The 12463-nt window shown below is 42.7% G+C and overlaps 1 non-coding gene across 1 annotated transcript; it reads right to left on the bottom strand.

The window, feature by feature from the left end:
• Positions 1-11740: 11740 nt before the first annotated feature.
• Positions 11741-11814, bottom strand: TRNAT-AGU. Its single transcript has one exon. It is a non-coding gene; the product is annotated as a tRNA-Thr (tRNA).
• Between the last annotated feature and the right edge of the window lie 649 nt (positions 11815-12463).

Raw genomic sequence — 12463 nt, forward strand, 5'->3', positions numbered from 1 at the left:
ATGGGGCTCTTTAGCCTGGAAAAGCGCAGGCTCAGGGGTGATCTGATGGCCACCTATAAGTTTATCAGGGGTGACCACCAGTATCTGGGGGACCATTTGTTCACCTGAGTGCCCCAAGGGATGACGAGGTCGAACGGTCATAAACTTCTGCAAGACCGTTTCAGGCTGGACATAAGGAAGAATTTCTTAACAGACCTTACGATGACAGGCTGAGAGCCATGGGGCTCTTTAGCCTGGAAAAGCACAGGCTCAGGGGTGATCTGATGGCCACCTATAAATTTATCAGAGGTGATCACCAGTATCTGGGGGACCATTCATTCACCAGAGCGCCCCAAGGGATGATGAGGTCAAATGGTTATAAACTACTGCTTGACCATTTCAGGCTGGACATAAGGAAGAATTTCTTTACTATCCAAGCCCCCAAGGTATGCAATAGCCTGCCATTGGAGGTGGTTCAAGCACCTACACTGAACACCTTCAAGAGAAATGTGGATGCTCATCTTGCTGGGATCCTATGACCCAGGCAGGGGGCTGGACTTGATCTTCCAAGGTCCCTTCCACCCCTAATGTCTATGAAATCTATGAAATAAAGGATTAATAGGTTGGCATGTACCTACATAAGGGCAGATTTTAGTATCCTAGTTTGGCTTTGTACGTCCACATTTTCTCATTGGTCTTCTTGGATTAATTCCAGCAGTCCTTTTTTAATCTGTGTGTTTCAGGTGGAGTTTCTGAAACTTTCTAGGATTGGTTTTCAATTTTGGGAGAAATGGGCAATTGTGTAAAATGGCAAGGTTGAAAAGAAAAATAAACATTTGGTAAGAATAGACCATTTGATTAGAAATCCCTGGCACATAACTGGGTTTAAAAGATATGTTAACATCAAACACTGTAAAACCACATCCTTCAATAACTTTACAACAGAAGTTGACACTGCCGACTTAGGGTACAGGGGTGTGAAATAGAAAGGAATTTAATGTTAGGCCAAGGAAAAAAAGCAAGAGAATTGCTGTCCTTCTCTGCTTACCACTGAAATTGCAATTCCTTTATTCCCCTTGCCCCCGCCTCTTCCCTTGGCTGGCCAGAAAGAGCATGTGTTTGTGTGAAATTGTCCTTGTTTCAGTTTTCTTTGAATGTTTCTTTTTCTTTCTCTGTCCATTTGCCAGTAATAATAGCTACGGTGACCTCAACCCTCATCATCTTTCAGTACCTTATGAGGATTCTTTAGCTCTGTCATGTAATGGTGCCTTGCAATGCTAGCTCTCCACACCGAGTTATCTCCTTCACTATTATTGCATTTCTTAATCTATTTGTCCCAACAGCCTCTCCCTTTTCAGTGCTGTAGCTGACAGAATCCCCAGAGCAACTTGGAGCAGTTACTTTTTCCTCTTCACCCCGGTAATGGTTCCTTTCTGACAAGGCTTCCTTCACTCTCTCCTCTCCAATCCCCTAAGTAATATTTTGTCCTTGTCTCAATACAGTTTTAGAATTATGTTTTTATAGCTCATTCACAGCTATTCAACCAGACAGCCTTGAAGCGAGAATATCTTCACATCATAATTGCCTTCTAGTGCACGTCTGCCTCAATCCTGCTACTACCCAGGAAGACTGCACATTTTTGAGTAATGGGGCCAAAGTCAGTGTAGAAGATGCACCTGCTCCAAAAAAATGCCAAAGGATAATATCACAATGTCGTTTCTCCCCAAAATTCATTATGTCCTGATACATGGTTATTTACCAACTCTGCTCCTATCTTCTGCTAACTAGATGGAGTGGTAGGTCGAAGCTAACTACTTGCACTGTAGCTCTTGTCTGGCAGCTTTGAGAGTGGAAAAAATCTATGGTGGAATTCTATACTTCTTTGTGCACCTCCATGGCACTTATCCAGAGGACTAGGTGGAGTTTTTGCCACTTATCCATAATTTTAGTTTCTATTACTCCTGCAGTGTGGATGCATTAACATACACATGTATATTGTGCATATGCAGTAGACAACGATTTGGCTGGGCAAGTATGTGGCTATACATGTGTACCAGAATATAATTCCTGGAAAAATTCACGAGGTCCTTCCCCTGTTCTAGACCCAATAAATGAGTTTTACAGAAACCTGGAGATCTGGCTTCTAGGTCCCGTTCATCCAGAAGGGCTTTGAAATTGTCTCACAGATTGCCTAGCACAGTGCTTGAGCAACCATGCCACAGGTTAGGCATTATTCAGTCCTTTCTCCAGTACTCCTTTTGAAGCTGAGCCTCTCATCTTACATTTAATAGTTAATTGAAAAATAGTACTGAGGAACTTTCAGTGCCCTTGGGAGCATGGGGCCAGGCTTAAAGCCAGGGCCCGTTCATTTCCAGAGCAGCATCCATCTCACTGAGGTGTCCACCTGTGACAGGTCACCCACCCCAATGCCATCTTTCTGGTTATCTGCACCTTACGTGGGGCACCCTTGGGCCTGCTCTGTAATTCTTCAGTCCTGCCCTAATCTCACCTGCCACGACTTGATGGAATATTACTTTTTTTGAGCGGGAGACTGCCTATTATTTTGGGTATGTTGGGGTCTCTCCTATTATGGCTTGACCCCTGTTTTCTCTGGCTAGTCCTCCCCCTCTGAACCCATTAAACAGGCTTGGACACAGAGGCTCTAGCTTTTCCTGCTTCCCTAGTTGAGCCCAGTACTCCCTGGCCCACAGGCACAGGAGCTAGACCCACAACCAGCAAGGTGTGGGTTCAAAATCTGGGTGCAACCCAAACCTGTATCTTTCAGTCTAAATAAGAAGCAAACAACAACAAAAAGAAGTAAGACAAGATATAACTACTCTGGTGCACCAGTCCTCACCTGGCCTTTTAAAAATATTCCTTCAAATACCAGGGTTTGTGTCCCCCCAAAACTGTTCCCTCACTGGTGCTGGGGTCTGTGCCCCCAAAAGCTGCACCCTCTCTGGCACTGGGATACCCACTCCGTAGAGGGTCCCAAAAATGAGGCCTCCTCCGTCCCCTAATAGCCCCTCCCAAAACACCAGGTGTTCAATAATCAAAAGAAATATGGACAGTCCCGTCCGAGTGCCATAACTGCCCTCAATAAAATAATAATAAAAAAACCCAAGTGATTATGTCATCTTACATTTATGCTGGGCTCTTGTTTCAGATCCCATCTGTTGGCTCATGGGGCATCTGTTGTCTCACCAGGTTTCCACGGTTCCTTCTTCCTGCTTTTGGACCACTCACCAAGCTTCTCCCTGGAGCTTTGGGATGCACTCCCTCCCCTTCAGCTGCCCGCCTCCCTACTGCCATTCTGCCCTGGGTTCTTATAGTCCTTCCTCTTTCAGTCAGGTGACTAGATGGCCTGGCCCAGTTATTAACCTCTTCTGTGCCAGTTCTCTAGGCCCAGAAGGTTTAGTCCTTAAAAGGGTGGGCCTGATTTCTAGTAACAGGGCTAGGATTCCCAGTTATACCACCCAACCCTTCAACTTGTTCTTGATGGCCTAGTACTACATATCTCCCTCTCTTGGTTTCCCAGGGGGGCAGCTTTAAAGTATGGGCTAAAGAAGGGACTGGCTAATGCAGGGTGGTTAGACCACTGTCCAAGAAGTTGAAGAAGTGCAGATTCAACCCCTCTCTAGGCAAAGAAGTCCTAGAACCCAGGTCTACTGTTTCCTGGGTTAGTGCTCCAGAAAATCAGCTGTTCTGCATAAAACACGGGAGGCCCTCCTTCTCCTCTTGCTAGTCATGGCTTTTTGTCCAGCAACAATGCTGTGACATGCATGTGCATTGAGTCTGCATAAACAACCATGTGTATAGCCATGTATGCATTTGTAACCATGCCTACTATGTGCGCTTCATGTATGTTCCTCCATGCTGCCCAGATAACAAGAGGGTAATAGATTACAGGCTCCACAAGTACCAAAAAAGGCCATATATACAGCTGAAAACTTTCCATTTAGGCACACAATATTTAATAGATATCCACCCCTTGTGTAGAGTTACCATAGAGGGGCCAGACAATTCATAAAGTGAAGGACAAGCCAAAAAACCCAAACAATGACAGTTATCCTGTTTCAAGAGTAAGTCTATATTTGGTAAGGGTCATAGGGTGACACGATATTCTATCTAGAAACAATCACACCACCTCTTGACTCCATTTGTTGTATTGCCATAGGATGCTATAGAACTGTGCCACTAAGGCATGTATCTGGAAATTTGCTTTTAGAGCCAAACCCAGCTTCATGAAATTCATTGGAAATTTTACTACTGACTCCAGAGAATCCCATAAAGAAGATTTTTCATGTCCCCAGACTGAATCATCAAGGTTCTTCTACTATATATTTTGTTTGTTTTCATTCCAAAATGGATGCTGGGCCCACAGCCACAGGTATCTTAAGTATCTTATGTTTTATTTCAATACAAGCAGCTTGAATCATTTCCAATGGGGGACTCAATATCACTGATCATTATTCACACAACGACTCCCTTGCTTTGATGATAACTAATTAATAAAACACACCCTGAATTATTTATAAGTGTGTCAATAGTGCAATAGCTAGCATGAACTAGAACATATGGGTTCTAAATGTTTCCTTCATAGTTTTTTTATATAGCCTGGCATTATAATGTGTTTGTTCTTCCTTTAAATCATTTTAGTTTCCAGTCAGCCCATTAAATAAGCTGACCATATTCTTTCCCTTCAAGTGTACACTAATTTCAGGTATGAGCTGGGTTATTAGACATACAGCTGTCCTAAATTATTTAAAACACATAGTTGGCACAAAATCTACATGATATAAAATGTATTGCTGTAACTAAGCATCTGAGAAAATGATTGTGAATATACGGAAACTCCACTTGAATGGATACCTGCAGCACTCTAGTGGCCATTCTTCATAAATGCAGCACCACATGTTAAGAACAATATCAGACAATAAAGATATATTAAGGGGGTAAAAATCAAACAGCAACAGCAATGGATGAAGGTTTTGAAAATGAGCAATATCATACTGTGTGCACATTGATTACATTTATTCAAGCAAACACATTTTAATTTAAAAGCATTATTGCTCCACATTACAAATATAAAGAAAGTGGTTTGGAGCCAAATGCATTATATTTTGCTTTTTTTTAAAAAAACCTCTTAAAGTACTAGGTCACCAGTTCAAAACAATTTAGTTACTGGGAGGTTTACATAATTCTTATTTCCTTTAACCCAATGGCCATATGAAGTGAATCATAGGCAATATAAATGGGAAGGAACTAATAGATAATCTAATCCATTCCCAAAGCAAGGAAGAGTTGTCATGTCCCATATTATATTTTATAGTATTTTCTGATTTCTACTTTTAAGTGCGTGAAGTAAGGAAGTTTACATCATTGCCCTTGGAAAAATAATTTGACAAATAGAGTCCTCCATGAGGAAAGAGCTTTTTCATTTCTTTTATTTACATATTTAGCCAATTTTGTAAAAGGTAATGCCACTAACTGACAAGACAATTTTTTCAAGATTTAAAAGCAATAAAGTGAATTTATATTAGAAAAATGACTGCAAAATGACATTACAGGTTTCAAGATTAAATTCTCTTTCTCTTCCTAGTCCACCTTTCACAACAGGCATAAAACACAATAATTGCTAATTAATTATTCACTAATCTTCCATACTTCCCATGTCCTTTTCCAGTTAGTTTAGAAAGGGGAAGGAAAACCATACTTAGTCATTTTATTCTTATGTAAGAAAAACAACACAAAAAGTGTATTATACATTTTATGCTAGAAAAGGCACTCAGAGACCACAGCAGTGGGCATGGTATGAGAATCCAGCTAGAAATGAATGATACAACACAAATCATACTGACCTCCAAAGATAGTGCCAAAATTACAGACCTTCTACCTAGAATTGTTTTCAGTGCACAAGAGTTATACTTGGTGTCCTGTCAGATTATTGTTAACTCTAGGGTTAATGGGTATAGGAACAGCAGCTAACTAAACCATAATATCATTTCAGTGCCTTGGAGGTGACCTGCAACTCCACAAAATTTCAGTGCAAGTTGCAGAACATCACTATGATATACTGTCCCTCAGAAGAAGAAGAGAGTTCGTTAACAAAATGCTCAGTTTTGGTGAGCATGGTGAAGTCTTGAGAAGTCTTACAACATTATGCAGCAGTTTGTCTCTGGAAAGAGGGGGTCTAGTCTTCTTGCTACAGGAAAATTGAAAAAAAATTAATTTTGCTGCCGATGCTCTCTGTAACAGGAAATCAAATCCAGAAAGCTAGCATGGCCCCATTAAGACGCAAACCTTTTGAGCCAGTAGCCACCAGAGCAGGTATAAGGGAAATTAGGCTGCGTAAGAGGGAACTCAACATCCTGTAAGAAATTTCCTCATTGAAGGAGTATGCTAGGAGATGCTAGGAGATGCAGACATAAAAGCCCCAAGGCTGGAACCTGACTTGGGTATCTGAGCATAAGAGCCTTTTGCTGTGGTTCCCCTACTTGTCCTGTCAGGTTAGGGTGTCAGGGTTTTGGTTGAGGATAGTCTTTTTTAGAGTTTAGATTATGGTTGTATGGGATGGTTTGGATAGGGATGATCCTGCCTCAAGCAGGGTGTTGGACTAGATGACTTCTGGAGGTCACTTCTAATCCTAATTCTCTATGATGCTATGATAAAGGATAGGTTGTGGGTTTGCCAAGCCTGGGCTCTGGATTCTGGACCCTGGAGGGGCAGAAAGAAGGAGGGAGTTTATAGGCTGGGAGAAGGGGCTGAGGGCACTAGGATCCCCCCAGTGCAGAAAGACAGAGGGGCCACACTGTTGAATTAAACTGTATAAGTCATAAGCAGTATAATCTGGGGGCCAGTGAGTGCCAGAGGCCCCACTGGTTCAGTGGGGTATAGTCAACAAGTTCCTTTCCTCCTCACTTAGTATCAGGGTCTGAATTACACATCCACTTTTGGTGGGGTCTGCAAAAAAATGGCCACGGTTGGGGCTGTGCACATAGGTCCCCACCAGTACTGTGGGGCTGGGGCCAGTAGTGGTGGCAGCTACAAGGAGCTGCTGCTGTCTCCTGGGCTGCTTATAAAGGTGTGGGGTGGGCCAGGGCTTGACTGTCCCACAGGGGAGATTCTTGTCTGTTATGGGGGGGGGATCATCCCCCCCTGAACTCCCCCAAAATTTGAACTCTGCTTATTATAGAAGGACACCTTCCAAGTTACTTTAACCGCAATTCGTGGCAGTGATCAGAAGTGGGGAGGTATATAAGAAGACTGAGGGCAATGGGAGTCACAGAAGTAAGTCAGAGGACCACCTCCACTTGAGGCCTGTCACAGAAAGAAGAGCCAAGTAGGGTAGAGTTTGTCCCCTAATTTAACAACCTAGTTGGATGTATACACAGAGATCAGTGCTTTCCTTTCTCTACCAGCCTTACACTAGTCTTCCTTGCATTTAACCTGACCAGAAATTTTTCATCTATTTCTTCCAGACATTTTAATAGCTGTGGGATGGCCTTTGTTCATGAAGAAAAAAATAAATATATATAGTACCTAGATATTTTCAGCTTATGCTAGTTTAACCAAATGCATCTCAGTTTTCTATGGTTGCCTCCCATGTATGCTGGGTTGGAAACAGGATCGTTCCAATATCTGTAGGCCTCTGGTTAAGGACTATTGGAGATGAGGAGCAGCTACTTATTATGTCCCTCTGGAATGTGTTCAAAATGAATAGGAATTTAAATGCAGCTCCACTGACCTCTGCCATGTCATATAGTTATACCAGCAGAGGTATGGGTCACAGAGGTATGGGTCACATAGTTGTGGGTGACTATGTAAAAATCAAATGATAGGGCTATTTAAGAACCAGCACAGATGTTTGTCATTAAACTAATGCTACAAGAAAATCTTGCATGAAAACATCCAATGTTGACATAATTATGTTGAGCCTAAAAAGGGAGAGAGTATCTAGGAAACTCACAGAGACTGGGTCTGTGAGAGGCAGTTGTCTGCTACCCTGTTCATAGCTTTTACCAGGAATGATAACTAATGTGTTACTGCTCAATGATCCACACATTTTTATACTATTGTAATTAAGGGCAACAGCAATGAAGCAATGAATCTGCATTAGGAGATTTAAAAATGTATCTTTTGGCTGTTTAGAACAGCATGGTATTAAAGCAAACAAATGCTTAATATTTAAACTAACAAATGAGGCCTTTTTTTCCTGCAGCTTCATTGCAGCTTTATCAGGATTGCAGGACCCAGAAGTATCTGTAGTAGCAGAGAGCTAATAGTAGCCTCAGATTCTGAGGAAAATACAAAGGTTGAACTTTTGTAAGAGGCCCAAAAGGCATAGACAGGAGTCACAGAATAGAGGAGCAGGAAGAAAAATGAATCACCTCAGGGTGATCCAGTTTGATAGGAAGACACAATTAATGGGACAAGAAAAACATTTCCTGAAATTCCTTCCTGTAGCCTATGAAACTACCTTATTATATTGGCTGTAGAAGGGTGGGGAGGATGGGGACCTAGAACACATGAAAACTAAGCAAATTTTAATTGGTAGCCTCTAATGGGTTTAAACCCACTAAGTTCAATTTATTCTGGTCTAGAAGCTACATAAATATTGCTTATTATTTACTGTATATGCTTTTAGGACTTGCCTTTGGGGACAGGGCAGCATAGAAATCAAATAAATTATATTTACAGCAGCATGAAGAGGCTAGCCAGGGAGGACAAGTGAATGAAATGTAAATGTCTGTTAAAAAGACATATGTTACACAACAACTTGGAAAATGAAAGAAAAATAGGTTACAGTATCTCCTCACATCCAGTGAAACCCGCAGAGTAGGTGATTATCAGATAGTATGCACCCATACCTGCTATACCACATGTGTGGAAGCCATGTCCATTTTATTATTTACTCACCCCTCAAATGATAGGGTTAGAATATTTGACAGCTTCTGTACTCTTAACACAACCTATGATTTTTCACCAATGTCATATTAACATCTGCCTGTTACAACACTGAACTTCATATGCTAAACATGTCCAACTATGCAACATTTAATGCTCTCAGTTCTGAATCTTAAGCAATACAACTATTCCATGCACACATGTGATTATGCCACTTGCTAATCATTTTGCACCTAGTTTGGTAACTATGAATTCCCTAGTTGCCCAAATCCAAGATGACTCTGAGGCTCCTGGCTCACATTTCTCTTAAAACATGATTAAGCAAGCTGCATGTTAATGTAATTAATAGCATGATAAAACACCTCTCCTTGGACTGTAACCTTGTCATGGTAGAGAGGCATGTGTGTTCCAATGACTCTCAGAGCTATGTCATCCGGGGAGTCTCCCTTGGTGAACAGGTTTGAAGCAAGGTCCCAGACTACACATGGTCCAAACTCCTGAAGAACCCAACAGCGGAACAGGCTTGCCTGCTGGTTCTCTGGCTGTGAAGACAGATGAGGCCTGCAGCAGGATGGATGGTCTCCAGTTGTCTTGGACATCCTTGCCACTCAGTTCAAGGGCTCCTTCCTATGAAAGTCATGTGGTTGTCACTTGCAAACCAGCTTCCCTACATTAAAAGGTGTCATGCACAGGCCTCTGTCAGGGATGTTAACATCTCCCACAAACCAAGTCCTGTGGTAACAGACAAGTGACGGTGGGGACAGGAATTCTGTGCATAGAGAGGGAGTTCCTAGACAGAAATCTGCATGTAGGCGGCAGTCATGTGATGGTCATTTTGCACTTAGCAAGACAGAAGTACAATTTAGCAGCTGTGGCCATGACTGAACAGTCCAGGGATCCTAGTTGTTTTCTAATTTTAAAAAAACCACACACCCTATTTTCAGATTTAAAAAAAAGAACCCCAAATCCACATTTTTCCATGAGGATTTTAAGTTCCTTTTTAAATCCAAAAACAGGATTTTTTTTTTACCAGAGAAAACCAGGATCCCTGGCCATCAGTGCATATACCCCTACATTTGATGATAAAGAAGTCAGCAAGGAATATTTCTACTGCACTCTTGAGACAGTCCTGACTGCTGCTGCCAGGGAAGAGAAGCTTATCCTCATGAGTGACTTCAACGCAAGAGTTGGGTGACACTCTGAACTCTGGAGTGGCACCATTGGGAAAAAGGGGATGGGGAAAGTCAATTCCAATGGTATCCTCCTCCTCAGCAAATGTACAGAGCATGATGTGCTCATCATGAATACAAGCTTCAGACAGTGACAAATATAAGACCACTTGGAAACACCCAAGTTCCAATCACTGGCACCTTCTTGACTTTTATTGTCAGAGCCCATGATAGTACCAACATCTGTATCACCCAAGTCCTGAGATGTGAAAATGACTTTTGGATGGACCACCGCTTAGTCAGATCAGTCATGGACATGCAGCTTGCACCACAACACCATAAACTAATGAAAGGAATGAAGAAGAGATTACCTTCAAGGGACTCCAAGACCAAGCTAGATATGAGGCTATTCAGCAGTGCCTTACTGTGAGGCTCTCTGGCCTACGTGATGACATGAAGTACATCCAGGCACATTGGGAGGACCTTAAGAATGTTATTCACAAGGTATGCACTGAATCAACTGGATACTCCACTTACTGTTACCGAGATTGGTTTAATGAGAATAATGATGAAATCCTAGCACTTATCAATCAGAAGAGAACATCAGCTCTGCTGGGCTTGCCACTGTGTGCAGATGACTGACACTTGTTTTCTGAAGCAAGTCCTCTTCTCTCAACTCAGTCATGATAAGAAGATCTACAGAGGACAGAGACATCAACCTTACAAACTGGGAAATACTGGCTGGTAACAGGTCTCAATGGTGCTGCACCACACATCAAGCTGCAGGCCATTTTGAAGAAAACCATTTTGCTCAGGAAGCTGAGAAACAGTAGAGGAGGAATGAAAGAACACAACATACTGGCCAACGGTCTTGACTCCCCCTTCCCCCAGGGCACAAGTTACAATATCTGTGGAAAAAATTGCAGAGCACAGATTGAATTCTTCAACCATCTTAAAACTCACCAGTAATACCCACCCTCACTCTCAGCTGACATTGTATTGAGGGGTAGCCAAAGGGATGATAAAGCAAGGAGTAAGTCACACAATTATTACACAGAGACCCCTGGCAGATGCACAAGGTCTGATGGGATCACTTTGGGGATCTTCACATGTACATGGCAGGAGGTGTGATTGCAGGATTCACAGATTCAGAGATTTAGAGCTGGAAGGGCCCTTGTTAGATCATTGGGTCCAGGACCCCTGCTTTAGGCAGGAAAGACTGCTGGGGTCAAATGACCTGAGAAATATGCGAATCCAAAATAATTTCACATGCCCCATTTCCAGGCTGACTCCCAGGGTCCACATCTTAATCTTGAGCTCACCACCTCCCCAAGCCAAGCTCAGGACCCCACACTGGGCAAGCTCAGCACCCAAGGGTCTAAGCCATATGATAAGCCCCTTATCAAAAAGCTCTAGGCATCCAGTTGGACTTGAACTCAGAACCTCTTCACCCTTAACTCTACTGGTAAACAAGGGCAAATTTTACTTACACCTATCAGGGACCCACTTCCCACCTCAAGGTCTGGGTCTACCCGAACTCACAACCTTCCTACCACAAGCTCAGCCCAAACCACTGACCAAGACAAGCAGAAAAAGAAGGAAGGCCCAGGTGAAATTTACACTCTTAAGCCCTAGCTTAAAAGACCAATACATTAACCCCTGAGCTATGCTAGAAGCTAAACAGTAGGCTCTGCTGGGACTTGAACCCAGGATCTCCTGTTTACTAGACAGGTGCTTTAACCCACTAAGCCACAGAGCCTGCTGTGATATGTGGCTTTTTTAATCAGGGAAAACCATGATCCGTGGTGATAACTTTGGGGCTGGTTCTTATCTTGACTTTAATTGAATGTGTGGCCAGGCTGGAGCTTCTAGTTGTGGGGCAAAGCCTGGGAGCAGTGAGCTGAACCAAGTTGCAGCTGGGAGCCAGGATCAGCTGACTAGGCTTCCAGTCACACACAGTATGTGCACACAGTATGTGCACACAGCTGGGAGCCCCACGAGGTGGGCTTCATCTGTGAAAGTTTGTTACCTGCCAGTGGTATCCTTGGCTGTACTGGCAGGAAATCATGATGTGGCTTGATGCTTAATCCCACAATCACACCTCCAGCCATGCATGTGTGGCATGGCAGGAAATGCAGTTGTAGGGATAATTCATCAGATCCCATTGCATCATTAAGTACATGACTGCCAGAGGCCTACATTTAAGAGAACCCCCAAATGATCAAATAGTATGCCTGAAACATAGATTAATTTATTCTAATCTTCCATATAGAGAATCTACTTATTGAAGGGTCTTTTTAAATTCATCCTCCCGGGAACCTTTGCAGGAGAATAAGTGGTGGCAAAGGTGCAGGAGGTAAAGGGCCAAGTAGTTTCATAGTTTCATAGTTCTTTCATAGTTAGTAGGG

Source organism: Crocodylus porosus, unplaced genomic scaffold (assembly GCF_001723895.1).
Source record: "Crocodylus porosus isolate Cpor-Errol unplaced genomic scaffold, CroPor_comp1, whole genome shotgun sequence".
Classification (NCBI taxonomy): Eukaryota; Metazoa; Chordata; order Crocodylia; family Crocodylidae; genus Crocodylus; species Crocodylus porosus.